Here is a 26,118-nt window from a genome sequence, read left to right on the forward strand (position 1 = left end):
GTTCATAATTAATAATTCCAAGAAAAATCAAACTTGTATCTCAGGCGTGGTCTGTATCTGTTCTATAGCTTGGGGAATCCCAACTGAATCAAAGTTTCTATGAAGAAGACTTTTATTAATGCATATATTCATTCATTAATTTATATTTGTTAAAGATTTAATTTTTCCAAGAACCTACAATATTCCTGATGCCAAGGATAAAATAGTAAATGAGTTGACCATGTTGCCTTCTTTAATGAGGCTTAAGGGGACCATTTTATGGGTAGGGATTTGGATAATTTTTATTCTTTTGCCTAATCAGTTGAAACTGGCCTACTGAGGGCTCATAGCAGAACTATAATTAATACTTGCTAATTAAGTTATGATAATTATGATAACTGTGATTTCATTGTCCCACATGATGGTTGTGATGGAAATGGTTATATTAAGAATGTTAAATTAACCTAGTCAAACTGCTTTCAGAAGAGGCCAATAATTAATGATCCACTTAGGAAAATCATTTTGATAACATCTATTCCTGCCAGTGCATATTATTACAACCTTTTAAGAATTTCCTTGCACAAGATAGAACTTATTTCATACTGGTAATTTATCTTCTCAGCTTTGCTTTCAAAGAGTAAAAAATATGTGGGTAGTCTTGCCCTCTGGGCCCCTCTCTACCATTATGGTGGGTCTGTTAACAGAAACAAAGGTTTTTTTTTAAATCAAAATCTTAGCTAGGATTTTTCTTTAATTAGTAACTCATTCTCTGTTTGAGAGCAGATAGGTTTGACCCTTGACCTGTCTTAATCTGCAGTTGTCTTCCTGAACATGTTGATTCAAGTTCTTTTATCAAACAGCTGCTCTGATGCCTCATTGCTCATTTACTTTTCACTCAGTATTGAGATTAGTTCTAGTGATCAAGGCACATTTTTCTGGCTTACTGTAACCTATCTCTCTGCCAATAACAAGGGTTCTTTTAGTAAATGCTCAGTAAATGTCTGTGGATCTAAAGAGATGAGAGAGCCGGTCATTTAGATTTCCTCATTTTACAAATTCACAGAACTGAGTTTGGCTATTTCTAAAAGGTGATTGTGCCTTCAGATGTCCTGTGTTGAGATTCAAGTTCTAAAATTATCTGAGACAGAGGCATCTGGAATGCTTCTTTTTCTTAATTTTGGTTGGCAGTGAACTTGGCCAGGAAATTAATGAAGTAAAAGGAATGATTTTTAGTAATCCAGTGATGAAAAGAATTGGAAAGAAGAAAAATACCTAAATTGCTTGGAGAGAAAGCATTAGCCATCATCAAATAGAATACACATGCACCTCAGTATGATTTTTTCCAATTTCGCCAATGTAAGGAAATCCTTGGTAGGCTGCCTCAGCCTAAGGTTGGGATTGTAGACAGTGGTGGATAGTCCAAAATGCAGATGATTCAAGCCAAAAGAGCTGCTCCACAGAAAGTGAAGTGAAATTAGTGAGACATACAGAAGAAAACTATTAATTCCTGAAACAGGATTTGATTGCTTAATTGCGTAGGTCAGAATTGAAATCAGGTTCAGAATGCAGACGTATTATTTTTTGATGGTAGATGATGTGGACAGTCAAAAATGCATTCACCACTTATTCTTTCCGTGATTAAAAAGGAAAAATCTTAGCTGGGCATGGTGGTGCATTCTTGTAATCCCAATTACTAAGGAGGCTGAGGCAGGAGAATTGCCTGAACCCAGGAGGCGGAGGTTGCGGTGAGCCGAGATTGCGCCATTGCACTCCAGCCTGGGTAACATGAGTGAAACTCCGTCTCAAAAAAAAAAGGAAAAATCTGATGAGAAACCTAATTTCTTTGTTTATGCTAAAAAATGTCAGTCAGTTTGTCTGAATGGTGTCTATTCACACATTTGGTACAGAGTTACAGAATAATCTTAAACGACTGTTTGGAAGAAGTCTAGCTTTTGTTCTACTTCTTTTCTCTTTTAGTGTCCTGGTATGTTGAATTTGACCCTTATAAAAAGCCTGCTGGTATAGAAGTTCTGATCCAGACATACAAAATTAGTGTGTCTGAAGCAAAGTAACACAAACTATGCTCAGGTAGCACAGAACTGTGTTCTTCTGATGGTTTCGTTGCATGATTTCCTGAAACTTAGTTAAATTAGTGCCTTTAAAACTTGGTCTTTGGGTTTGTTACCTAGTGATAGAGAAATCATTTTAGAGAACTCAAAGAAATTCAGCAGTATTCTCAGTAAGTTAAGCATAGCAGGTCCACATAAATTTTTTTCTTAGCTCATTCCTGTTCTGCTGAAATGTTTTAAATCCTAATTCTGACTTTTCTTTCATTACCCTGTGTCCCAAGCCCTTGCACTTAACATTCGCACATTTACACAAGCACACAAAAACAAACACTGTGCATGTTTTTGCAATTAGTGCTTACTTTGAATCAGGTGGTCTTTAAGAGGATTTAAAAAAAAGCTCACAGACCACTAAATTAGAATGGTTCTAAATTGTAACTTATTTCAAGCCCTCAGCTCATGCTCAATACCAATCAAGTATGTTTTCAATAACTAGACATAGACTCTACTCAGATGGCTCTTTCTGTAATGGGCGATTCTACTCAAAAACACTTCCTTGTACTTTAACAGAAACTTACGTCACTTGGTCTAAATTCCAGGTTGGGGATCACATATTTAATCTGGTTGACATGCTTTCACTGTAAACATTATAGAAATCTTTTAGAAAATTTAAAGCAAAAGTCAGGAGACTAATATATAATGAACATCCAAATCTCTATTACAAACTTCAATAATTATCAGCTCAAGGCCAATATTCTTTCATTTATCGCCCCCTTTACTCGAATTACCTTAAAACAAATAGCACACCTCATTCATCACTGAATATAGCCTAGTATGTATCTCTTTAAGATAGGATAGGAACTACTTTTCATTAAACCATGTTACTGTCACATAAAAATTAATTTCTTTATATTATCAAATATCCAGCCAGTTTTCAAATTTCCCTTACTGTCTTAAATTTTTTTTTTGTCATTTGTTTAAGTCAGGCTCCAAATAAGGCTTATATATTGTGATTGATGATATGTCTCTTAAAACTTCTTTATTTTACAGATTCCTATCCATTTATTTTTCTCCTTTGAAAATTTTGGGTTGAAGAATCTAAGTTATTTCAGGCTTTATGTGATCTGGATTCTGCTGGCTGCAATCTCATGGGGTTATTTTGCAAGTTCTATCCCTGATATCAATAAATTAGTAGACAGGCAGAGCAAAAGGCTCAAATACAAGTTTAATTTTATTTTGAGAAGGTGAGGGGAGTCTGCTTCCCAGGTGATGGTGTGTATTTCCATCTGTAGGTGCAAAATGTCTGCGTGTCTCTTCCTGTGACATTAGCAGCCACCATCACCTAGATCTTTGTAAGTGTTCACTAAGGTTTACCAGATAATGATATTCTGTGATTTCTTCTTCATTTATTAGCTAGAATACTTCTTTAAAGAGAAACTTCTCATCAATTATTTTTACAGTGAGATACATTTTCCGTAGGAAGGGCAATATTAATCCTCAGTTCTTTCATTTTATTTATCAGGGTTATTTTCCTAGCATTCACTAACGGGCACCAATGAGGTGTTTTCCTAGTTTCATTACAAATTCATGAACTTAAACATATTTGATGTGTTTTATTTCACTGAAGTTGTAAACCTGTTCTTGCTTAAATTGCCCCATTTTTGGCTAGAGAAAGCCTATTCAAGTTGACTTCTAGGTCCTTTAATGTGAACCCAGTATATTCTTTTTCTGGCATAATAAACGCTTCCATTATTAGCTTGTATATTTTGTGTTCCAGGCCTGAAGTCAACCTTCTCTCTGAGACCCTTTGTTCTTTTTTTTTTGAAACTCATATTTAGAGACCACAGTATGAATATTGTGATTCTTATTGCTGTTGGATTAATATTTAGGAGTTTTCAGTGCACAGAGTTGAGCATTTTTTTTAACATATAAAGTATCCCATGAGTTTATATGGATATTTTCAATTTAAAATCAATTCAGTTTTACTCTCACCAATTTTACATCTGCATCTTTTTCCCACATGGAAAATTCTGTTCTCAATGCCACCAACATAATTCCTCTTTGATTTTATCTCATGCTATATCCAACACGCTCTTAGAATGACAGGTGTAACATCAGCACTGTGATAGCTGCCAATCATTTAAATTATACATAGTTCTTTTGTTTGTTTGTTTGTTTTAATATTTATTGGTAGAAACAGATCTTCAATGCATAGTTCTTATTGTCTTTAAAAATGTATCCCACACATGTCATGTGGTCAAGTTATTTCTTCAAAATTACTTGGAATATTTCTCTTTCTGCAAATATTTTGAAATGGCTCTCATGCTGCCCACAATCTTCTCAAGATCAGCTATCTTCAGTCCTTCAGAAAAAATCCTTGTTATATATTACATGATTTCAAGTCTGTTGTACCATCATAGCTTTTTTTTTTTTTTCGCCAAAATAGTTTAGTTTATGCTCTCTCTGCTGTCATTGAAAAGTCAGAAAATATTACAAAGATATGGATTACTGTAGCTTGCATAGGCAGTAGTAAGTGGAAGGTAGCAAAACCATCTGTTCCAGCAACCTGATGCCCTGGAAATAAGTATTCTATCTCAAAGAGATGACATTAACTCTACTAGGCCTATGCACAATAGCATATAATTGTTTCCTCTAACGTGTTTTAGAAAGGAGTGTGGTAAACTTGCCATTCTTTATTAGTCTGAAAGATGAGGTAAAGCAGGACTGGAAACATTTCTAATTGTAGAATTTTGTCCAAGAAAATGAAAGATTAGAGATCCATAATAATCAAACCTGATTCATTCTGAACAAGTGAAAGGGAATGTGCAGTGAACAAATCATTTAAACTAGTTGTACACACTAATGGGCATTGAATTTGTTCTATCCTCCCAGGACTAAGAACTAGGAGTTCCCTACCAGCTGCTCAATAAAGGCATTAATTTAATGTGTAACAGAAGGGAAAATGAAAGAGAGAAAGAAGAACTGTAATTCCCACAGAAGAAAAGTAAATTGGTAATGATTTTATTCATTCAGCAACATTTATTGAATCCCTCCTATATATCAGGTGTAATTCAACCTGCTGGGGATAACAAGTATGAAAAGGTTATATACCCTGCTCACTAGCAGGTCACAGTCAAACTGGGAAATAGCTAACTTTATGTAATATCTAATAGTATAGTGCAGGCATGCATGAAGTACTGTGAGACCCTTGCAAATATGCTCAAGCATTTCAATCTTGTGAGAATCTTTAGTTTGATGATACGGGCCTCAAATTCCTAATGTGAGAATAGACATGTGTCATACGTCAAAATTATGTGATACAGGGGAGGATTTCCTTGCATGCAAATGAACAAATTTCACACAATTACCGCAAAAATTGCCTCCCTTGGAATACCACTTCTAAAGATTCTTAATAGGCATCTCCAAAAGCAAGTCATACTGATATGAACAAACATAAGATTTATTTACTGCAGGAATTCTCATAGACTTTATTATCCTGATATGCTGTGTGAATTGGCAGAAGAAGTACAAGTAGACAGTATTTCCTTTCCTAACCTGTTTTTCAGTTTGTCCAGAGGGTACATTTTTACAGCAAAACATTGTGTCAATTGAGATTAGGTTGTAAGTGATCAGAAAATTCAATCCAAACTCAGAGCAGGGAAAAAGTTAAAGAAGGAGGGAATTTACTGGCTTCTTGAATTCTGGCATGCCTCACTTGATCTCAGAGGTGAAGCAGGGCTCCAGAAACTCAATTCTTTCTGTCACTCAGTATAGCCCTGATCTCTCCCATTGCTGGATTCTCAAACAAGCCACCTGCACGTTGTGGCAAAATAGCTGTCAGGAGTCCTCAGATCAAGTCTAATAGGAAAAAAGTGACAGCCTTTGCCTTGGTATGCCGAGAAAAATTCTCACAGGTACACACTTTCCTTTCCATCTCTCCTCACCTCTTTCTGTGGTCTGTTCTTGTTTTCTGACCACTGAGCCTTGAGTACCTTGTTAAATGCCTTTGGGACAAAGTGATTTAGTGAAAGAGTAGCTTAAGACATAGCAAGAGTCTAGAGAGGACTGCAAGGCTAGGGAAAGGAGGTCATCCCACCCCAGTAGAAATCTTGTGGCATGGATAGGAAACCTTATCACGTGTGTTCAATCATAAAGGCAGCTCTTGAGGAAAAGCCCTCACCAGACTTCTTTCAAGAAGAGTCAGCTCTCAGGCTGAGGTGGGAGGATCGCTTGAGCCCGGGAAGATGAGGTTTCAGTGAGCTGTGATTGTGCATCTGCAATCTAGCCTGGGCAACAGAGCAAAACCCTGTCTCAAAGAAATAAAAATAAAATTGTGTCTGTGATGGTTTTTACCTTTCAATAGTTTGTTTTAATAAATTTGAAATCTACAAACAAGTTGAAAGAGTAGTGTAATGAACACATATTGACACCTTTATTCACCTGGATTTACCAAAAGTTAGTATTCTTTTTTGTCTCTTCATACACACACAGAATGTTTCTTCTGAACTCTGAAAGCAAGTTCCAGACATTGTGAAAACATAGTCCAAAATATTGCAGAATGCAACTCCTAAGAACAGCATTCTCCTATATAACCGAAGTACCACTTCTAAGAAAATTATTGGTGATTTTATCAAAATTATTGTTCATATTTGGTTATCACAATTTTTTTTATAGATCTATCCCTTTTGATTCCAGAACCCAGGGTTATACTTTGCCATTATTTAGTCCATCTTTATCTATCTATCTATCTATCTATCTATCTATCTATCTATCTATTTATTTTCGAGACAAGGTCTTACTCTGTCACCCAGGCTGGAATGCAGTGGTGTGAACACAGCTCACTGCAGTAAAAAATTGCTGTGCTCAAGCAGTCCTCTGGAATAGCTAGAACTGCAGGTGTGCGGCACCACCACTGGCTAATTTTTTATTTTTATTTTTTGTAGAGCAGGGTTTCATGTTCTGCAGGCTGGTCTCAACACCCCCAGCCTAAAGTGATCCTCCTGTCTTGGCCTCTCAAAGTGCTGGAATTATAGGCATGAAACACTGAATCCAGTTTGTGCTGTCTTTAACTATTAATCTAGAAGAGCTTCTCTCCCTTACTGGAGGAGTGGGAAATTGGGGAGGATAGGATGTTGATGATTTTGATGAGGCCAGGCTCATGGTTTGTAAAACAAATCTTACTTTGGATGTATTTGATGTTTTATTATTATTATTTTATTATTATTTGGTTTTTGTTTTTCTTTCTTTTTCAGTAGATAAGGGGTTGAATATTTTTAGCACAAAAACTACCTAGGGTCACGCTGCATCCTTTTCAGGGCTGCATGTCAGCTGGTATAACGTCAGAAGTTCCATTTTTTTGGTGATGTTAACTTTGTTCACTTGGTGGATCGAGATATCTGCTAGATTTCTCTATTGTAAAGATATTGCTTGTCTTTGTAATTAACAGGATATCTAAGGGATGACATTTTGAAGCATGTGCATATCCTATTCTCTGTCAATTTTCCCCCAAGATTTTTGCATTTATTGATGACTCCAACCTAAATAAATACACCAGCGCTTGCAAGGTGTTGGTTTTTCTAATTCTGGAATCCCTTCTTTACTCTGCTGTATTTTAAAAATATCATTACAAACTCATGGATTCTGTTCAACTGTAATGATTCATTACTGACATTACTGACTTTCTTTTTTGTTTCTGAAATTGGCCCTAGTTTGATGAATGGGAGACCTCTCAAGTTAACTCCTGTGTTCTTTCAAGAAGTTCCCATCAATGCTTCAGTACTTCTTCCTTTATGGCACAACAGAATGTTCACCTTGTATCTTCCCTGCTCCACACCTACAATAGCCATTTCTCTACTAGGTGGTTTCTTATATTTAGGAATGGTGTTTAAAAGGGTGTCATTCATTCTAATGTCCTTTTTCAGCAGACAGAGCTAAGAAGATATATCTGGAGGTTATAGAGGTACCCCCAAATGCAATTCCGTACCACAGGTTCTTCCTCTTCCTGACACATTTCAGATTTCTTTCCCTTTCTGTCACAGTGAGAGTAATAGTTATGAACCATATCCATAAATTTACTACATTTATGGATGTAGTATGTTGGAATTAGGAAATGCAAAATACTGTTGGAATTACGAAACCACCACTGCTATCACCCACAGACTTAAGTACAATTTAAGATTTCTCTTTGTCCTTAGAATATATATTCCCTCAGGCAGTAGAGTCGGACTCTTTGGTTCTAAAGTTGCTTAAATAAATTTTTTTCTCTATGATTATATCATTAATTTAATATGTAGTTAGCTTAATTTGTTTCTATTCTGTTCAGTTTTAGAGCTCTCTCCCTCATCTTTTTATATATATATATATATATATATATATATATTTAATCTTATTATTTACTTAATTTTATGTTAAAATATGTAAAATATATGGTTCAAAGTAAAATACATATACTATATATGTACTTTTTTACATTTTGCTTTTATCACTTAATCTATTCTTGGAAATCACTATGTTCATAGAGAACTTTATGCTTTTATGCAGTGATATTCTGGTAGAGTTACTGTAATTTATTTAGCTACCAATGAGTGTGCAGGTAGGTTGTTTCCATATAGTTTTATAAATAACTCCAGACTGAATAACCATGAACACATACTTAGTGGTTGTTTTTGTAGGTGTATTTTCATGCTATATTTCCTTCTACCTTTGGAATGAGCAGTCTACTGCTAGGAACAGTCTAATATAGCATTACTAGATATTGCTAAATCCCCCCTCATTAAGGGCTAGGATAGTTTACATTCTCATCAATCATGTTTGGATGCCTTCTTCCCCTCACCTGGTTCTGTTAGCAATTTTTGAAATTTTTGCTTTGTCATTCAGGCTGGAGTGCAGTGGCACAATCGTAGCTCACTGCTGCCTCAGATTCCCGGGCCTCAGAATCCTAAGCTCTGCTGATCCTCCCACCTTAGCCTCCAAGTGGCTGGGACTACAGCCTCCCAAGTGGCTAGGAGTACACCACCACACCCATTTTTTCTTTTTTTTTCAAGAGACTCAGTCTCACCATCTTTCTCAGGCTTATTTTGGCTTGTTTGATGGGTGAGAAATGGTTTCTCTGTATATTTTATCTGGTATCAGAATCACAACCCTATGTTGCCCCAACTCTTTATTCTTAGGCTTTGAATTACTCTATTTGAGGTGTTAGATTTTGCTTTGTGAGACAATTTAATGTATTTTTTATTTAATAGAAATTTTTAAGCTCATTTACATGTATAAATATAACCAATAAATTTAATCTTATCTGACATTATTTTAGATTTTATGTATATATAATTTATATTGTGTTACTGTGTTTTGTATGGGGTCCATTCGTTGTTCTTTTGAAGTAATTTATTTTGGTTATGGGGAAGGTTGTATTATTTTAGTGATTATTAAACATAACTTTTATATGCTTTTGGTTTCTTTTTCCTCACTTAATCTATATTTTGTTTTGCAGCTTTAAATCAGATCCATTGAGTCTATCTATGAAACAATTCATTAGCTTATTCTATTTTATCATTTCTGTGACTTTTCTCCTTCTATTTTAAGTTCATTATTTCTGTTTTGTCAGAACACATAACACATGTTTGCTTACTCTTATTCCACTCTGGTTTCCTCCTTTGCTTTTATCTTAGATTTGCAAATAAATGTTTCAGACCCCATGAGTTCTTTTGCCAGCCATGTCTTGGTTGGATGGAACACATTGCCATTGGGTTCTTAATTGTATAAAATGTTTTCTAGAGTCTTGATATTGGAAGGATAACTTCACTGATAGTTGTTTCCCCTGCAAGTAACCCTTTTGTTTGTTTGTTTGTTAGTTTGTTTTGGTGTGGAGGTCCAGAAGACTTTTTTTTCTTAAAGTGTAGTGTTAAAAATTAGACACAGGTACAAGCCTATTAGGTCTTCTTTGCCAGTTTTCTTTATTAGTTACTTTCTCTTGAATACTTTTGACCTCTATGTTGCTTTTTGTTCTCTTACCCATGTTTATGCCTTTCCTCAATGATCCTGATGGTATTTTCAGTTGAATCACTTCTCTTTCAGACACCTTGTAATTAATTTTTATTTCTAATATAGTTTAGTGTTCAGTTTCTTTCCAGGGTTTAATTAACTCTGGTTTTACAACTTTCTGGTATTTGTTTTGTCCATATATTTTTAAAATATTTCTTTGAGCTACATTTCCATATCTTCAGATTCTACATCAGTGTATTTCACGTAGGTTTAGATGTGTTCCATTTTTGTTCTGTTGCAAATTTTTGAGTAGAATTGTATTGACCTGCAATATTTTGATTGTCTTTTTATACTTTGTTGCTATAGAACATTGGGTGGATATTTGTCTACTTGTCTGTATGCATTTTGAGATGTTCTGTTTTCTTAGATCATTAGTAGCAATTGCGTATAGAAAGAGGTGGGAATTTGAATGACTTTTTAAGTCTCCTAGTTCAAAAGAACAACAATATTTTCTTATATAACCAAACAGTAAGAATCATTTGGTTCTATCTTGGAGGGAGTGAGAGGAGGGTAGATGGCCTTCTGACTTAGTGATTCTCCTTTGCTTTAACATGACTTCTGCTTTTCATGACTTTCTTTCTTTTGAGACAGGGTCTTGCTCTTGTCTAGGCTGGAGTGCAGTGGCATGATTATGGCTCAATGCAGACTTGACCTCCTGGGTTCAAGTGATTCTCCCACGTCAGTTTGCTGAGTAGCTGGGACCACAGGCACCTGTCACCATGCCTGCCTAATTTTTTTTTGTATATTTTATAGACACAAAAAAAATAACATGGTTTAGCCATGTTGCCCAGGCTAGTCTCAAACTCCTGAGTTAAGGTGATCTTCATCACTTTCTTATCTCTTTCTCCACCAAGTCTTCAAGGAGTTTCCATTCTAAGTTGCTCCTTCACTCCCAGAACTGGTGCCTTTGTATAATTTCCGTCTCTGCTCCTTTGCACTCTGAGCTTTGTGCAGGTCTCAGATCTGTTCACCTTATTTCCCTGCTGAGGAGGGGCGTTCTCTGTAGAACATTATTCTATTTGTGTCTCATCACTGGGCTTCTGCTTCCTTTTACTTTTCTGCTGTCTTTATCTGACTTTCTGCTCTGGAGTTATCTAAGAGCGGGTTCTGCTGGATTTGAGTAATTTTTTTCTTCTGCTTATATGTAATTTGAGGTTGTTGTGTTCTCTTTTTCCTAGTTATGATATAAATCTGTGTAAACATTTTTATAGTTTCTCCTTGTTTTATCCTTATATTGTTTTTGAAGGATGCATGGGGAGATTACGATTTAGATGGCTTTCATTATCCTGTTGAAACCAGGATTAGATTCTTCAGATCCTATCTGGATATGAAGCAAACAGAACACTGCCTATTTCCTTCTCAGTGGATTCTTTTTGTTTGTTTTTTGAGATGGAGTCTCGCTCTGTCACCAGGCCGGAGTGCAGTGCAGCAATCTTCGCTCAGTAGCGGGGACTGCGGGCGTGCACCACCACAACCGGCTAATTTTTGTACGTTTAGTAGAGGCAGGGTTTCACCATGTCTGGCCACCAGGTTTGGCCAGGATGGTCTCTATCTTCTGACCTTGTGATCTACCTGCCTCGGCCTCCCAAAGTGCTGGGATTACAGGCACAAGCTTTGCTTTCCTTCTATAGGCGTCTTAATTCTTCCTTAAGAAAGATAAATGCAGTTGATTAACGTTGGAGATGTCATAGGATAAATTATTATTATGCTGTAAAGTTACCCTCTCTTAGACTGGTGGCACTAAGGGTTGTCAGATGTAGAAAGTGAAAATAGATGTTAATTTGAATTTCAGATAAGCAGTGAATAACTTTTTAGTATAAATATGTCCCATCCAATATATGGGATCTACTTAAACTGAAAAAGTTTTTCTTCTTTATCTGAAATTCAAATTTAACTGGGGGCTTTTGTATTTTATCTAGCAGCTCTTCTTTAGGGAAAGAAATGTTTGTTACCGTTTTTCACAGTCCACGTGGTACCTAGTATGATACCTGGGATGGTGCTGAACAAAAAGCATGTGCAAAATATTTGTTGAATTAATGCTACAAATTTAATTTAATAACAAACTTCATAATCATAATGTTATTTTCTAATGAAATATGAGGATAACAACAAAAATGTTCAGTGCAGCTCTATTCAATCTCATTTCCAGTTGGACTAAGACATTTATTTCTTTCAGTTATATGAATTGATGTTCTACTTAATGGTGTTCTTCATGTTTGATTTTTCAAAAAAACCTTTAAAAATTCTGCTACCTTAAACTGTCATATATATATGAGAGCTCGATCATATATTGCTAGATAAGTGGAGTGAAAGTTAGATTGATAAAATGCAGCAATCACAAAAGCTAAGGAATAACCGTATTTCAGACAGTGTCTTTTTTTCTACCCTACAATCATACTTCATTATTACCTGCTTTATATCCCTAGGTTTACGTTTATGTAGCTCTGGTGGAGATGACCTAATCTCGGAGAAGGTAAACTGTCTCCTAGCCCTAGGGAATAAATGGGATGAAGAAAGAGGTATACCAGTGACCCAGTTTTAGCCAATAACAACTACTGATGAAGCTGATACTGAGGAATTTCTTTCTCTTCGGAGAGAATGTCTTTTGTGACGTCTTTCCCTCTGCTTGGGATTCTGATGAGGGATATCAGACAAGGAGCTGTGGCAGTTATCTTGAAATCAGGAGGCACTTTCAGAGGAAAATGGGCCAACAGCTGAGGCTGGTGGCGGCGAACATAGTCTGGTTCCATAATGAGTTCATTAAGTCGGAGTCGCCAACTTTCAGATTAATTGGATGATAATTAAATGCCTTTTCTGAGAATGGTTAATTGGGGCTTTTTTTTCCTTGCAGCTAAAAGCATTCCAAGCTATGAATAGTACAAACTTATCACTAGAAAGTAACTTAAGGAATTTATACGTTAAACGAATCCTTGTAAAGGAAGTGTTATTTTTTGTTTGTCTTGGTTAGAATCTTTGGAGTACTGTGATCTGTCACTTTATTGTTCACTATGCCCTTTCTTCCATTTTAATGAAAAATAAGGTGTTGGAGAATAAAGTGGGAAGGGCTGCGTTTTGCTGCCATGTCCGATGAGCAGCTTTTAGGGTCTCTGTAAGTCCAACTTAACATCTTTCAATATCTTTCTCCACTTTTTCCACCATGGAAAGCCCTACTCTAAATGATCAGTGAAAACATACCACTGTCAGACATGAGGACGTTTTGGACTTTGACTGTCTAAGGTGTTTATATTAGTTATCCATGAAGAGCTTACTAATTAGAAAGGAAAGACAATGTGCTTGGAAAACCATGTTCTAAAATATGTATGTGGGCTGCGGAATGTGGCTGTGGAAAGCTGCTACCCCAGTGTTGAACTTAATTGTGTTAACATTATTCCTTTCATTAATGAATGGAAAAAAATGTGGTTTAGGCTCCAGAAACAGCATTCCAGTTTACCTTGAATATGCCACTGTAAGAGATTAGGAGTTGCTATAGAGAAAGTTCAGTGTCCTTGCTCTATACATGAAGATGCGTCGCTGTGTGGATGGTGACTTTTCTGGAATTACTATTTTTATCTAACAAGAAATTCTGTTGGATTCTATTAAAGCAAGTTGCTTGGTTAGATTCTTGAAAGGATTCGACATTTTTTGTTAATAAGAAAAACATTTGCAATTACGCTTGCTAGTGGAGGATAAAAACGAGTTCGTTTTCTTGCTCATTATACTCCAGGGTCTGGAGAGAATCTCTCCAGGTCGAAGAGGCAATCTTCTCTGTAGGTTCCTTTATTGAGTGGCTAATCAAATGCATTGTGGGATCCTTCATCTTTTCTGAAAGCTTCTGCTACTTGCCACTGTGCAAGAAGTCCTGGACATATTATTGGCCTGTCCAAGCAAAATGTTTCATTTTCCTTGTAAGCAACTTTGTAGATTTTATACTAGTTTACATCTTCAAGTGGACAATAAAAGCAAAGCTGTCAGGTAGATTCCAACAATTATTTTTACTGAGTCTAGAAGGAATGATATTAAAGCACGCTTTTTAGTGGCTATCAGAATTGATTTTGCTGATTGTCAGAAGTGAGACTGTTTTTGCTTTGCCCTGTAAGTAGATTCATTTTTCTGTGGATACATCACAGCAATAGCATATTATCATACTTTTGAAACATCACACATATCACAGTGTGGATTGTTTTTGTCATAAGTAGTTTTATTTGTTTTTAATTTTGTATTTGAAATGTGGAAATGTGTTTTGTTTTGCTTTTAAATTTTAAATGACAGTAGGTTGGGGGCCTCAATTTTGCTCTAACTTGCTCTTCCAATGGTCAGAGTTTATTGCCTGATGCCTATAAAAGCCTCTTTCCAAAATGAAGTTTCAGTGTTTATTGAATAAATGTCAGCTCACTAGCAGAAAAACTGTAAAGAACTCAGGGTATAAATTTAATAACACATTTCCCTTAATGTCATCCAAGGTCTCTCTTTTTTTTTCTTCATAACTATTACCGTGATCTCTAATTATAGTTTGTCTTATTTGCCTACTTATTTATTATGCATCTGCCCAAATTTGAATATCACCTTTACGAAGACTAGATCATGTGTTTTCTCATTCCATAATATAGACTTAGTGTCTAAAAGGCATTTAATATGTACGGTTGGAAATTTTTAAAAATGAACACACAAGCGAATAAATACATGTTTCGACAGTTTACAGATGTAAAATAACTGTAATGTAACTGTCATTCTCTAACTATTATGGGATAAGCCATCATGCAATAGATACATGTCCTTCAGAAGGACTTTCAGATAACTCAACTATGACAGACATTAATAACTAAATCCTACACATCAGATTGAAAATTCTCCCAGTGTTCACATGAATGAAAAAGCCCATATTAACATCTATGTCAGTCACTCCTTCAAATGCCTTTATCCCCAGTGGACATCTGACTACAAAGTATGGGAGGCCCCAAGTGAAAACCACACAGCTCATCCTACTCAACCCATAGAATTGTGAATGGTAATAATAAATTATTGTATCTGGCCATTACATTTTGGGATAGTTGGCTTGTGCAATATAGGAAAAACAGAAAGTTGGTAATATAAACTTCAACTATTGATACTGAGTTATATTCCTTTTCTAAGCAGCACACCTTTATTTGAGATCATTATGTGTATTAGACACCCCCTTTGATTATATAAAAACATAAAGATGAGTTATACTGAAAGAAGTTGTGTCACTAGGAAAAAGAAAGATTTGCAAGAAAGCAAAGTTGAATTCAAATTTTGTCTGCAACCAGTTAAGGTGCATGTGGGTCTTAAGAAACCCTACCTCTTCTGCTACAGTTGCTTGATTTTATACTCCTCCCTGGTTTCCAAGCTTCCTTACCACAGTTCCTTCACATTTCTTATAGAAATAAATGTATTTTGGATAATAACTTATTAGAGGTCATGGTGAAAATCCTTTAGAACCATTAGAATATTCAAAAAGTTGAGCCTGAAGTCTCATAGATCTGGAGAGGAGCAAGGTCAAAAAATCTGAAAAGACCCATTTGAAATTCTGCATCCCCCTTATTTGTAGATACAATTTCAATACACTAAGAAGTCTTTTCTGTCTTTTAAGTTAACTACCTTAGCACCTTAATTTGAGACAGAAATTAGGGGGACCACTGTTAATGTTTAATACCAAATGTCTGCTGCTGTCTGATGAGTTTAAACAGGTTAAACTTGTATTTTACTAGGAAATTTCAAGTGGTTCCTATTCTTGGAGGGACCAAGACCATGTAATGATCATGTGCCCATCACTTGAATGTGCACAGCTTTGTTGTTTTGTGCATTTGATCCTCTCCATCCCTCTGTGTCCTCCTCTTTTCATATGTATACCACCTGTGTGACTTAGCTTTGAAAATATCCTTTGAAAGCATCTTAGCTATGGAAGTTTTAGGGGTTGACTTAAGGAAGCTGAAGTGGCTTTTACTGTTTAGAAGTTCTGCAGAGTCCTGGAAAGAGATGTAGCCTTCAGTAAAAATTTGTGAGAAATTGAAATGTGATAGAACTTAGAGAGCAAATTTATGTATTATTTTTCTATTTATTTGTCTTTCTGTTCATCCATTCGTTCATTCATTCATCCATCCATTGAAAAGATAATGATTATGTTGTCAAAAGCTGAGTGCAGAATGAATGAAGGTTTGGAGGAATATTATATAAATATATCCCTGTGCAGCTTGATTTGTTCAACTGAAAAATGGATGGTTTTCAGTTGCCATTATATTTCATGAGATTACTTTAGTCATTTATGAAGCAATGTAAATGAAGAAAGGTGACATATTAATAAAGTTGTTTTTTAGTATTTTTGAATGATGTTTAAATTTCCTCTCCTTGACCTTATATGTCTCCAACACTAGAAAAAAAATTATTTCCTATAATGTTTTCTCAACTTTCTTTTTGTGACTTTGAAGAAATAAAAATAGTGGGAACTGAAGGCAGTTGGTTGTGCTTATCCAAGCCACACCACATTCTATTCACTTTTTAAAACGGAAAAGGTGCTCCATTCTATGAGCACCGCTTCCTGAGACCTCAGTGAATAAAGAGGAGGCAGAGGTTTCTGAGCAGATTTATGCATGCGGAATTTTGCAAATAATATAAACAAAAAATTACATTTTAGGAAATAATGGGAGTTGCTTACTGCTCATGTTTCCATAATTATTAAATAATGCAGTTCAGTTTCTTCTAAAATTCATTTTTATGAGCTCCAGCATAGGAATTGTTTCTTGGCATATAAGCACTTAAGAAAAACATTTTAATTGAGATCCTTCATAAGCAAACACAATTAACTAATTTACTAATTGTACAATTTGTGGGAGAGAGTAATGTGTTAAGAAATATTTGATTTTTGATTCATAGCCAAGAAGAAAGTCATTTGGCAAAACTGAATTTCCCCTCAACTTACAGTAGAATTGCTGCATGACCTAAAAAGGATAACAATATTCAAATTGAGCCATATACCAAAACCAGAGGAAAGTTGAACAATATTCACTCTGCCATGCCTTGTTGTTCCAAGGGAAACAAACTTCTGCATCCCTGAGCTCCTCCCTCGACAGTAGAGATATCCCACCAGACTTACAAGCTCACCTCTTGCTATGTTACATCTCTCTGACTACTTCTGCCAGGAGGATTGAACATTGTTAGTGGCATATTAGAATAATCAGCAACCCCAAATGAATGTCTTCTCTTCTTGCATAATTCCCTCTGAAGGCTTCAGTCCCTGCACATTTCCTATGTTCTTTCTTACACCTTTACATTGGCAGAGTTGAATAAACGGGTGCCCTATTATGAGTCAATGTGCAAAAGATGAAGATTTCTAGATCTTATTTTCACTTTCTTTATTACCTATTTTATATGCATTACCTGTAATATATGTATATATATGGAAAGAGAGAGAGATTTATCATGAAGGATTGGTTTATGTGATAATAGAGGCTGAGTAGTCTCATGATCTGATATCTGCAAGATGGAAGCCTCGGAAAGCCATTAGTTCTAGTCTAAGCCCAGAAGGCACAAGAACCTGGAGAACCAATGGTGTAAGTCCCAGTCTGAGTCAGAAGACAGGAGAAGCAGGAGCACCAGTGCCCAAGGGCAGGAGAAGATGAATGTCTTAGCTCAAGCAGAGAAAGCAAATCTATTCTTCTGACTTTTTTTGTATTCTGACACTCAACAGATCAGATGATGCCCACCGACATTGTGTGGACAGTTTTCTCTTACTCCATCTATTCAAATGCTGCTCCCTTCTGGAAGCATGTGAACAGACACATCCAGAAATACTATTTACCAGCTATCTGAGTATTCCTAAACCCAGTCAAGTAACACATAAAATTAATCATCATGGCCTCTCAAAAATATTGATTTATGAATTATTGAGTATTTTTATTATGAACATTAATGATTATAAAGATATAATAATATAGCCCAAGTGGCTTGTAATTTCACTAGGAAGGTAAAACACATATATAACCAAAGATGACTAATACGAAGAGCAGTGGATGGGTGAGCAGAAAAACACTGGGCTTTCGTTGAAAAGAATGTTCAATTGAACGCCCAGGGATCTTAGAATTTGCTTTAGAATCATGTATTAGACAAATTTAGGTGTTCTCATTGCCTTTCATCCCCCAGTTACACAGCCAACTCCCAGATAAGCAGCTTCAACTTGGGGCACTGATTTTCTCCTGCCTTTCTGGTTTGGCCAACTTCCCTCAGATTGATAACCTTGAATATTAGTGAGCTTTTGTTGTGTAAGAAACCACGCCCTGCGCACCTATCCAGCCTCAATTCTTCCCATTTTTCTCATCTCCCACCTCACCTTTTATAACCTGTATTCTCTTGCTATATTGACTTTCCTTAAACACTCCAGTCTCTCTATGATTATTTTGTACTTTTACCCTCATCCCCCACTTGCCATTTGGCTAGTCAGCTTGTATTAGAGGCTCAGTTTAAATGTTATTTTCTCTAGAAAGTGCTCTTAGCCTTCCTATACTTTCCCCTAATTGGGTTTCATGTTCCCACAATATCCTGGCAACCTGTGTTAATAATACCTAACATGTATTGTTAAAGGGCAAGTTGGGGATGGAGAGGATATGTTCCATCTTGGTAAAGGAATGGACTGACCATAATGTACCACTGGGTCCACTTTCTGTACCTCATGGACAATTTTTTGGAATTGCTTGTCTGTTGCATGGACTGGACTTCAGGTACCTAACAACAGGGACAGTGTCATGCCAGTATGGTGACTGGAATGTAGTAAGTGAGAAGGAAAAATGACAATAGAGATGGAGGCAATGGTTTCAGACCTAGATTTCTGAAACCTGACTCAGTTTTTTGAACTGAGATATTTGAGATTGGTGTGAACCCTGGAAGCTCCAGAGAGCACTACATATAAAAGATAAGCTTGTTCTTGGTGCTGCAGAAATACCCACTAAGTTTTAGGAGCATTAGTTACTGTTGAGCACCAAGGCCTGGTAATAGAGTGGAAAGCAGTTCTCCAAACACTAATATGAGACTTGTAAAGATTCCTTAAAGGGAGACCTTTAAGGCTTGTTGATTTATTGGTATTTATTTTGTTAAGTAGTTTTAAGACTAAATGGTTTCTAATGCAAGATGGGTCAAGTTTGGAAAGATTCAAAGAGGGTCACAAAATGCACAAATGAGAAATGCCATCCACTTAATGAAATCTAAAGACCATCTAGTTAGACTTTGACTGCTGTGCTTTGATTTCTTAATCCTCAATTATGAGTAGAATTTTGGAAATGGATTTATTCTGCTTTCTTCTCTATAAGCCTATCTTGTACACCACAGCCTTCTTCTCCCAACCTCCACTATTTACTGATGTTCTCTTGGCATTATGTCTGGTGCTCTAACATTTTCTAACTGAGAAATGATCTGATGTCAAGATTCTATCATAGTAGTTGGGAACCATGGTTCTAGCAGAGGTGGAATAGTGGTATAAATGTGTGGAGTAAAAAAGATGATTCATAGGAGACCGAAACTTTCAACCAGTATACCAAAAGGCAATTACACGCTGTTTCCTCCTTGTGCACCCCATCCCCAGGCCCTGTTCCCCAGTTCTGGCCCACAACCTCAAAAGTAAAATAATTCAGGTCATCTCAACTAACCTTACTAATGATTAATTGCCCTTTCAAGTTTGCCTGATCTGTCTCTCCAATGAAGAAAACCATCGTCTTTTTATTTTATCATAATTGATCTCCTTTTTTAGTTTTTTGAAAAAAAGCTAAAATGTTCTTCCCTAACTCTTAGGAACACTGATGCCCCTATATAGGTGCTGCCATCAGTAGTAGCATGATCATAATAAGAGCACCAATTGTTATGTACTTTATCTTTTTTATAGCAATTGTCTGTGTTCAAACTACAGATGAGGTTTTAAGAATTTAGGTGAGTTGACACTCAAGTCATACAGCTGGAAAGTCACAGAGGTAGAATTCAAACTCTCCTCTGCCTGATTCCCTTTAGCTCTCATCCTTAGCTGCTCTGCTGAATTTGGTGGTGTTAAAATGTATTGGGCCTCTGTGGGATTTCCGGTTAATCTACAGACTGAATAATCATCCTGTGAATAATTGGACAGAGCATCTATTTTGTCTGGGGGCAGTTGTGTATGTATGTGATAACCAAGGATTTGAAATTCACCAAATTGACTCATAAGTATTGTAATAAACATCTTAGGACTTAACTACCTTGATTTATATTTCTAAGAATTTTAAAGGCACCTGCAGTTTTGGAGGCACAGAATCTGTGCTTCATAAAACCCAAGAAGAACACATCAATTTATGGTCTTCCTTGCACATGTCAAATGTTCATTTATAAAACATAATCTTGAGAAGGAAAGTTTAAAGAAGGTCTCCTCCAAAAAAAAAGTAAAAGGGAGTGAAATGATTGTCTGAAACTGCAAAGAGGAGAACCAAGTACTGAGAAGCAGATGTCAGACCCATTGGAAGGCATGACTTAATCAGAAATAGATCAGGACTAACCATAGCGGGCTGTTTCCAGTGGTACCCTGGATTGACCTTCTTTAAGTCATGAACATTGATTGTTTCACGTTTAGAAATTTTGCAGTTGTGGTGGTTTAATACTAATCATGATGTGAATATTTACACTGGAAATTGGGAAACACTACACATAAGGGCTATTTTTTAAAGCAGGGGTCCCCAAGCCCTGGCTGTGGACCAATACTGGTTGTGGCCTGTTGGGAAGCGGCCTGCACAGCAGGAGGTGAGTGGCGGGTGAGCATTACCTCTGGAGCTCCTGTCAGATCAGCAGTGCCCTTACATTCCCAGAGGAGCATGGACCCTGTTGTGAACTGTGCATGCGAGGGATCTAGGTTGCATGCTCCTTATGAGACTTCAACTAATGCCCAATGATCTGAGGTGGAATAGTTTCCTCCTAAAACCGCCTCCCCACCACCACATTGGTGGAAAAATTATCTTCCACAAAACCAGTTCCTGGTGCCAGAAAGATTGGAGACCATTGTTTTAAAGAACTGATTTACCAGCACTTTATTGCCTTTTTAATAAAGAAGTCAACTTCCTGTTGGTAAAAGTTTTCAAATATAAACTTGGTGCTTCTAGAAAGATATGATACAATAAATGGAATAAGGGGAATATATTCCACTTTATCCCTGGAAGTACTCATCATAGTGCTTAGGCCAGAGTGATTTCTGTTATTTGAGTTTCTTTACTGGAACCTTTCTCCAGCACCCGTGGCTTGTCTGCTCCTTATCCACCTTTATCTGAATTTGCTTGTGTTTGGCCCTACTCTAAGCCCTTTCTGTTTTAGTTTTAACATAAGAGTTACCTAGTTCTATGCTCTGGTGTCAGACTGCTTAGATTTGAATCCTAATTTTACATTAGCCAGCTGTTTGAATTCTGGAAGGTTACCTAGGCTGATTAAGTCTCATTTTCTTTATCTGTTAAAAGCAGATGACAAAAGTACCTCTCACAAATGGTTGTTCTAAATTTTAAATGATGGTAATCCATGTAAGGTGATTAGTAAAATGCTTGGCCATGGTAAGGACCTCGTAAATGTTAGTTATATTTTCATTTAAGGAATATCAATTTTTTTTAACTTCTAACAACTCTTGAACTCCAAATTTTACAAAGAATTTCAAGTATATGTACACTTTACCTAGTTGACTAGATATGATTCTTCATTTGTCTGTAAAGCAGGCTTTTGTATATTTAATTTTATTTTCTTGTTAATGTTGTATAGTCAGAGATGAAGTCTTGTAAGCCACTGTGTCAGTAATAATGAACAATAGATGTTTTCATTCTTAGCAGAATATTGACAGGATTTGAATTGGCAGTTCATTGGAGACCCTCAGAACTTAGAGAAATTTAAAAAATATAATACCAAAGGCCCGCCGCCTACCCTCATCAGCACCTCCCACCTCAGTCTGAAGAAAATGATGATGAGAACAAAGGTGTTTATTTGGGGTATAAACTGTCTTTCATTGAGCTGTGAGATGTTTATGAAGACCCAAAAGAAGTGGACATACCCAGAGTGGTTTATGAGTAGAATAGTTCATAACCCTGGTATAGAAAAGGCCATTTCTTGAACTCACAGAAAAACGTCCTTAAAATTTCATTCCAAAAAAAAAAAAAAATACAAGCTGATATGGATAAGAAAGTGGGAGACTTTGTGGTAACCATTGTTTCTTCGGGATATTTTCTGGTTTACGGTCCAGTGTCATTTCTAAATACTTAAATACAGTGCATTACTGAAATACAGCACATTATTTAGAACTGAGGATACCTACATTTACTATAAATATTTATCTTGCATATACTGTGCACATATGTAGTTTTCAGTAGCTTCAAATATGCTGGAAATTTCTGACTGGCCCCTTTGGTGACCACCATGCTGTGGGCTGTATGTGTGGTAATAGAATTCCAGACACTCTTTAGTTCCAGTTCTGGCAGAGACGACCTCACCATGGTTGTTGATGTATGAGGGAATCACGGCTAATATGTGTTCCTTTTGCCTCTGGGTGCTGCTGTAACATAGATTCCTGGCAAGTAAATGGGGCCTAGTTTAAAGACCATTTCAACTAGGCGGTTAAGGAAATGAACTCATTTTCATCTTTGGTCAGTGTTGAGTGACATCAGTATTTCCCATAGTCTTTGCTCTCTGGATTCTTGAGGTATAGGAAACAACTCCATTAGAAACACATTTGGAAGCCTGGCCTACTTGATATATATTAACAGTCTAAGGTTCACATTCAGGATTTAGAGTTCTGATTTAAATGCCCTCTGACCTTACTTCTAACGTTTGCAAAAGACACCCTAGGCTTTAACATTCTTTTTTGTCTTCTGTATTTTGGCTGCTTTCTATATTAGATTGTTCAAATGAAAGCATCAATTGGATATTTCCTCTCCTTCACCTCCTACCATGGTGACGTACATAAAGAAAACAAGCAAAAAGGTGGTACAAGAATATTTAATGGTAAAGTCAGATTCAACAGAAACAAAGGTGGAAGAAAGGAACCTAGTTGCTTCACTTTTAACACACATGTTTTCCGTAGACGGCTGGTTTTCTTCAGTTTTTGTAATTACAATTTCAGGCAGCATCCCTCCACTTCAGGCTGGTTATCCCATTTGTGGGTTACCCATTTCCTGTGCATTTCCTTCCTCCGGCCCACCTCTTGGCCACATTAACATTACTTCATGTCACAATCGATACCGCAGGTGGCCACAGCAGGTTTTGAAAGGAAAATGGAATAAAAACCTGTCAAGGTTGCTTTGTGTTAAATTAAAATATTTGGTGAGGAGAGGCCCAAACTCTTGGCCAGAAGGAGGCTTCTGAAAAACGGAGGCATTTCAGACATCTACGCTAGTTTTTTATTCAATCTTTGTTAACCAAGTGTTAGCTGGCTGTGTATCTTGGAAGAAGTCAGAGCAATACACATATGTACTGGAAGTAAGGTTGAGAATATGCCCTTATTTATGGGGTATCATTAGCCATTGTTTCTGAAGTCCTAGGCGAGACTTAGTTTATTGCATGGTCTTCAAGAGACATGTATATAGTCAGGGAGACAAAATTCACACCCAAGATTCAACAGTCAACAACAGTTCAGCAGAATTTACTAGGTCAGTGTTGGTTTGCATAGAACAGAGAGAGACAGAGGGAGAGACACACAGAGAAACTGTGTGTGTTTGTGTGTGTGTGTGTGTGTGTGTGTGTGTGTGTGTGTGTGTGTATTTCTAAGTTCAGAGAAGGGAAAAAGCCAAGTAGGCTGAAAAATGCTATGTGTTAAGACGTAGGTCCAGAGCTGGCCTCCAAAAACTGAAAGCAAAAGGAAGTGAGAATTCAGATAAGTAGAATACAGTAGTAGAGTGTGTGTGTGCGCAGGGCCTCACGTGCCAGAAAGAAGTCAGGAAGGTGAGGGAAAAGATACAAATGTTCCTAACAACGTAAAAGCCCCTATTCTCTAAGAAATTGATGTTGTCTGTCATGAGAATGAATCCTTGAACCTACTCAAATGTGTTTATAATACTCAAAAAAGATGGTCTCATTTGAGGAATAATGAAAATTATTTAACAAAGTGTATTTAGACTTGGAAAGAAATCTAAGCTCCTGCTTAGGATGTAGTTGGAATAAAAGCCGAATTGTGCCCTGCAATGCCCTGAGTGATCTGACCACGCCTCCACTTCTAACTTTCTGCCTTCTGTGCCATTCTCTCCCTGTTCACGAAGCTCCAGCAATAGTCATCCTCTCTCTCTTCCTTTGACATGTTAAACTCTTTCCTGCCTTACCATCTCTGCGTTTGCTGTGTCCTCTACCAAGACACATGTCCCTAGGCTCTTGGGCAGACCAGCTCCTTCTCACATTTTACTTTTGCAGAGACTGGAGATTTTTTCCTGACCATCTCATCTAAAGTGGCATACTCACAGCCCTGAGCATTCACCCTCGTATCACACTGTTTAAAACACAAGGAGACTTTAAAACGCGGGGCGCTCTCTCAATGGCCTTGTTTATTTGGTGGTTAATCTTCTCCGTCTCGCCTTTAGGACAGGGACCTCATCTGCCTTATGCACAGCTGTACCCTAACATATAAATTCAAACCAGATAACTGAAAAATATATACTTTCTAATTTCTTAATTATATATAGTAGGCACTCAATGAAGTGTGTGTTAAGTGAATCAATGGCAGTGAGGCCTCCATTATATTTAGGGCATATTAAGCTTCTATTCTCCATTCCCAATATGCTGAACTACTTGTTACAAAGCAGAAAGAAAATAGTGAATGGAGAAAGACCTAGCGTGGCCTGTGTTGCTATGGAATTATGTAGCAGTAGCTCTCCTCTTTTGTTCCTCTCCCAAGTCTTAAGAACCTAGAAAACAACATCACATGGAGGGATATTTCAAAGACATGGACTGTAAAGGAACAATTGTATGGGTTAGATGAATGCTAGTAAATTATATCAGGAAAAGCTACTGGCTTAATTTGTTTTTCAGTATGTTTGTATGGTTGTAGCCATTGCAGATTGAAATTACTACACATAATAAGCTTGGGTTCCATGTTTTACAGCCTGCCCTTTGAAGCCTTCACACACATTGTCCGGTGTAGGGTACCTTTCTGGACTTGTCACTACTCTTCTTTCCCTTCTTAGAGAATTAGTGCTGGATGAATCTGTCTATTGCCTACAAATTATAGTACAATAGCCATTGTTAATTTAGTGAAAGAAGTGTGGAGGACCTGTTATTTTTTCTCGCCCATGGGCTTTTCACAGGAGCACATGTCTGGCTACTGTACAGAAGCTGCCTGTGTAGTTCCGTTTGCAGCTGGATTGGCTTCCAGCCGCTTGGTTAAGAAATTATAAAGTATATGTTGTTCAGTTACCTGGTTTGGATTTATTAATCAAATGCTACGATGCCAATTTGTGTGTCATTAAAACGTGCTAACAATAGAATGATACATCATTTTTCTGCTGTTGAGATATAATTTGCTTATTTTATGCTTTTCCAAAAGATTTATGGTATCAGAACAGGTCAGAGCTGGTGGCGGAGAAATTCCTATTTTACTTGCTTTTCCCACATTTTTCCGTCCTGTCTACCCCTGTTCATGCTGGAGATCTTTGTTTCTACTCTAGTAGACAATATACCAAATTGCTGTTAATTGGTACATTGTCCATTTAATTTAATGCATTATCTTAAGAAGTAGAGCCAGGCACGATGGCTCATGCCTGTAATCACAGCACTTTGGGAGGCTGAGGTGGGAGGATTGCTTGAGGCCAGGAGTTCAACAGACTGGGCAAAAAAGCAAAACCTTGTATCTGCAAAAAATCTAAAAAATTGCTGGGTATGGTGGTATGCGCTTGTAGTCATGCTGAGGCAGGAGGATCCTGTAAGCCCAGAAGTTTGAGGTTACAGTAAGCTGATCACACTACTACACTCCAGCTTGGGCAGTAGAGAAAACAAAAAAGAAAAGAAAGAAATAGATAATTCTTCAATGTCCTCACTATTTAGTAATCTTGCAGCATGTTCT

General features: G+C 36.8%; 1 protein-coding gene across 4 annotated transcripts in view; it reads left to right on the forward strand.

The window, feature by feature from the left end:
- PCSK5 (proprotein convertase subtilisin/kexin type 5) overlaps window positions 1–26,118 on the forward strand; it is a 461,778-nt gene that overhangs the window by 105,317 nt on the left and 330,343 nt on the right. The gene's annotated exons all lie outside the window — the stretch shown is intronic.

This window comes from Cebus imitator, unplaced genomic scaffold (genome assembly GCF_001604975.1).
Source record: "Cebus imitator isolate Cc_AM_T3 unplaced genomic scaffold, Cebus_imitator-1.0 Scaffold150, whole genome shotgun sequence".
In the NCBI taxonomy this organism is placed as follows: Eukaryota; Metazoa; Chordata; class Mammalia; order Primates; family Cebidae; genus Cebus; species Cebus imitator.